The sequence below is a fragment of the Schistocerca serialis genome, unplaced genomic scaffold (genome assembly GCF_023864345.2).
Source record: "Schistocerca serialis cubense isolate TAMUIC-IGC-003099 unplaced genomic scaffold, iqSchSeri2.2 HiC_scaffold_1220, whole genome shotgun sequence".
In the NCBI taxonomy this organism is placed as follows: Eukaryota; Metazoa; Arthropoda; class Insecta; order Orthoptera; family Acrididae; genus Schistocerca; species Schistocerca serialis.
In genome coordinates, this window is record NW_026047426.1 from 50,001 (window position 1) to 55,000 (window position 5,000).

Here is a 5,000-nt window from a genome sequence, read left to right on the forward strand (position 1 = left end):
GGATGTCACGCGACTAGTTAGCAGGCTAGAGTCTCGTTCGTTATCGGAATTAACCAGACAAATCGCTCCACCAACTAAGAACGGCCATGCACCACCACCCACCGAATCAAGAAAGAGCTATCAATCTGTCAATCCTTCCGGTGTCCGGGCCTGGTGAGGTTTCCCGTGTTGAGTCAAATTAAGCCGCAGGCTCCACTCCTGGTGGTGCCCTTCCGTCAATTCCTTTAAGTTTCAGCTTTGCAACCATACTTCCCCCGGAACCCAAAAGCTTTGGTTTCCCGGAGGCTGCCCGCCGAGTCATCGGAGGAACTGCGGCGGATCGCTGGCTGGCATCGTTTATGGTTAGAACTAGGGCGGTATCTGATCGCCTTCGAACCTCTAACTTTCGTTCTTGATTAATGAAAACATACTTGGCAAATGCTTTCGCTTCTGTTCGTCTTGCGACGATCCAAGAATTTCACCTCTAACGTCGCAATACGAATGCCCCCGCCTGTCCCTATTAATCATTACCTCGGGTTCCGAAAACCAACAAAATAGAACCGAGGTCCTATTCCATTATTCCATGCACACAGTATTCAGGCGGGCTTGCCTGCTTTAAGCACTCTAATTTGTTCAAAGTAAACGTGCCGGCCCACCGAGACACTCAATAAAGAGCACCCTGGTAGGATTTCAACGGGGTCCGCCTCGGGACGCACGAGCACGCACGAGGCGGTCGCACGCCTTCGGCTCGCCCCACCGGCAGGACGTCCCACGATACATGCCAGTTAAACACCGACGGGCGGTGAACCAACAGCGTGGGACACAAATCCAACTACGAGCTTTTTAACCGCAACAACTTTAATATACGCTATTGGAGCTGGAATTACCGCGGCTGCTGGCACCAGACTTGCCCTCCAATAGATACTCGTTAAAGGATTTAAAGTGTACTCATTCCGATTACGGGGCCTCGGATGAGTCCCGTATCGTTATTTTTCGTCACTACCTCCCCGTGCCGGGAGTGGGTAATTTGCGCGCCTGCTGCCTTCCTTGGATGTGGTAGCCGTTTCTCAGGCTCCCTCTCCGGAATCGAACCCTGATTCCCCGTTACCCGTTACAACCATGGTAGGCGCAGAACCTACCATCGACAGTTGATAAGGCAGACATTTGAAAGATGCGTCGCCGGTACGAGGACCGTGCGATCAGCCCAAAGTTATTCAGAGTCACCAAGGCAAACGGACCGGACGAGCCGACCGATTGGTTTTGATCTAATAAAAGCGTCCCTTCCATCTCTGGTCGGGACTCTGTTTGCATGTATTAGCTCTAGAATTACCACAGTTATCCAAGTAACGTGGGTACGATCTAAGGAACCATAACTGATTTAATGAGCCATTCGCGGTTTCACCTTAATGCGGCTTGTACTGAGACATGCATGGCTTAATCTTTGAGACAAGCATATGACTACTGGCAGGATCAACCAGGGAGCTGCGTCAACTAGAGCTGAGCAGCCGGCCGCCCGGGAGTGTGTCCCGGGGGCCCGCGCGAACACGCAAGCGTCCGCTCAATTATTCTGCAAACAGGAGGAGGCTGAGCTCCCCTGCACAACACACCTCGAAACCCTCTCAGGTCCCGGCGGCGCGCAGCGCCGTCCTAAGTACTTGGTCGGGTTCGAGAGAGGCGCAATCGCCCGGAGTTAGGCGAGTAGACGCTTTAGGTGCGACCACCCGTGCTCCCAACTGAGCTTGCCGCTGCCGACAGAGGCCCGGGAGCGTGCTGTCGTGGCATTGCCGGCGGGAGACAACACGCGCCACCTACGGTGACCGGCAGCTCCAACGCCAGCGCCACAGAAGGACAAAAGCCCCACTTGGGTGCCGAAGCGAACTCTCCCAGCACAGCGCACGCGCCAACACGTCCGCACAGCTGCGATACAAACCACCTGCGAGAACCGCTGGGGCGACCGAGCAGCAGACGGCGTCGCGGCGCCGAGCGCCGGGCGGCGGCGCATCCTCAGCGCACACAGTCCTCAATCGGACCAGCACACTGCAGATGGCCACCGCGCTTCGCACCGGGCCCGCGAGGACCTACTTTGGCCGCAAGGCGCCGCGAGCAGGGGGCGCCGGCGCGCAGCTGCGCCGCCTGCCGCGTCCGTCGGCCGGCGCGCCTGCCACTGGCCGCCCCCACCAGCCGGCTGTAGCGCGTGCGCCCACGCACCGCGCTGCCAGCACGCCGGGCGGCCCCCCCTCACCGGCCGGGGACGGTCCCACCCAGCCACCGCCGCGTATCGCCTCACACCCAGATCCCCTTTCGCGTTCGTGGGCATGGTGGGTCCCCTTTCACGTTCGTGGGCATGGTGGGTATCCCTGAAACAACCGGTTAATAGCTCGACCGATCGTCGCCAACACTGATTCACCTCTAGCGAGAACAACCGCACCACAACGGGTTACCTGTTGTTCATTTGCGTAACGTCACCAGCAAACGTAGACGTCCATCGCCATTTGCAACGAGTATTGCATGCCTGTGTCAGGTGTCACAACACACTACGTCTGCCCACATAGACGCAACAACATGTGCACGCCTCGAGAACACGTGGAAGGTAGCCCCCGTACGTATGCGGTGTCCATTGCGCGAACGACTGTCAGCCGGCCTCTGCAGGATGTCGCAGATGTGGAACGCGGTGCAACATGCTATCACGGTGTGTGAGAAGAGACGACTACGTCCGAATACACGCTCCACTACATCAACAGACTGCTCATGCTGATCGCCATCCAGGGCGTCCGTTCCTCCCACACGTCTGAATGGCGTACCACACTGCAATCCAGCTCTTATAGGGAGACGACACGTAGCTGCGTGCACAATATTTGGACTGTATGGTCTGCCGTTGCTAGGCGCAGTCGTCGTACGGTCACACATGTGCCACGATGTATCATTCAGTACATACGGACCAATGTGCAGTACAGTTTGTGGGTTTTGCGTACATCGGCGGACAGGTGACAGGCCGTACCACAACGTAGGCTGAGTACGTCGGCATGCGAAGGGCATTGAACATGCAAACTTCTCAACGACCAGCTTGCGAAGGCAGGGGGGAAGGGGGGGGGGGCATGTACGTCCTGCTGCTATCCACATTACAGTGTATAGCAGGAGCATGTGGAAAGTCAGCAACACCTGCAAGGTGTTTAACATGACGCGATACACAGGGGACCGGGCAGTGCGAATAGCGAACTATATTGCGAGGGTTGCGGTTAGGCAACACTACACTAATTTAACGAGTTGCATAACAATTACAGAGCAGGTTCAGCGACAACGTGCGTCAGGTTAAGGCGCAATATAGGTTAGGTTGAGGCACAATATAGGTTAGGTTAAGGCACAACATGGGTTACGTTAAGGCACAAATTGGGTTACGTTAAGGCACAACATGGGTTACGTTAAGGCACAACATGGGTTACGTTAAGGCACAAATTAGGTTACGTTAAGGCACAAATTAGGTTACGTTAAGGCACAAATTAGGTTACGTTAAGGCACAAATTAGGTTACGTTAAGGCACAAATTAGGTTACGTTAAGGCACAAATTAGGTTACGTTAAGGCACAAATTAGGTTACGTTAAGGCACAAATTAGGTTACGTTAAGGCACAAATTAGGTTACGTTAAGGCACAAATTAGGTTACGTTAAGGCACAAATTAGGTTACGTTAAGGCACAAATTAGGTTACGTTAAGGCACAAATTAGGTTACGTTAAGGCACAAATTAGGTTACGTTAAGGCACAAATTAGGTTACGTTAAGGCACAAATTAGGTTACGTTAAGGCACAAATTAGGTTACGTTAAGGTACAATATGGGTTAGGTTAAGGTACAATATGGGTTAGGTTAAGGTACAATATGGGTTAGGTTAAGGTACAATATGGGTTAGGTTAAGGTACAATATGGGTTAGGTTAAGGCACAACGTAGGTTAGGTTAAGGCACAACGTAGGTTAGGTTAAGGCACAACATAGGTTAGGTTAAGGCACAACATAGGTTAGGTTAAGGCACAACATAGGTTAGGTTAAGGCACAACATAGGTTAGGTTAAGGCACAACATAGGTTAGGTTAAGGCACAACATAGGTTAGGTTAAGGCACAACATAGGTTAGGTTAAGGCACAACATAGGTTAGGTTAAGGCACAACATAGGTTAGGTTAAGGCACAACATAGGTTAGGTTAAGGCACAACATAGGTTAGGTTAAGGCACAACATAGGTTAGGTTAAGGCACAACGTAGGTTAGGTTAAGGCACAACGTAGGTTAGGTTAAGGCACAACGTAGGTTAGGTTAAGGCACAACGTAGGTTAGGTTAAGGCACAACGTAGGTTAGGTTAAGGCACAACGTAGGTTAGGTTAAGGCACAACGTAGGTTAGGTTAAGGCACAACGTAGGTTAGGTTAAGGCACAACGTAGGTTAGGTTAAGGCACAACGTAGGTTAGGTTAAGGCACAACGTAGGTTAGGTTAAGGCACAACGTAGGTTAGGTTAAGGCACAACATAGGTTAGGTTAAGGCACAACATAGGTTAGGTTAAGGCACAACATAGGTTAGGTTAAGGCACAACATAGGTTAGGTTAAGGCACAACATAGGTTAGGTTAAGGCACAACATAGGTTAGGTTAAGGCACAACATAGGTTAGGTTAAGGCACAACATAGGTTAGGTTAAGGCACAACATAGGTTAGGTTAAGGCACAACATAGGTTAGGTTAAGGCACAACATAGGTTAGGTTAAGGCACAACATAGGTTAGGTTAAGGCACAACATAGGTTAGGTTAAGGCACAACGTAGGTTAGGTTAAGGCACAACGTAGGTTAGGTTAAGGCACAACGTAGGTTAGGTTAAGGCACAACGTAGGTTAGGTTAAGGCACAACGTAGGTTAGGTTAAGGCACAACGTAGGTTAGGTTAAGGCACAACGTAGGTTAGGTTAAGGTACAACGTAGGTTAGGTTAAGGTACAACGTAGGTTAGGTTAAGGTACAACGTAGGTTAGGTTAAGGTACAACGTAGGT

The 5,000-nt window shown here is 51.4% G+C and overlaps 1 non-coding gene across 1 annotated transcript in view; it reads right to left on the reverse strand.

Annotated features, from left to right (window-relative positions):
- Positions 1-1,460, reverse strand: part of LOC126435854 (small subunit ribosomal RNA) — a 1,909-nt gene extending 449 nt beyond the window's left edge. Inside the window, exon 1 of the ribosomal RNA XR_007580242.1 lies at positions 1-1,460. This exon is cut by the window's left edge and continues 449 nt beyond it. This is a non-coding gene — a ribosomal RNA (small subunit ribosomal RNA).
- Positions 1,461-5,000: the final 3,540 nt, after the last annotated feature.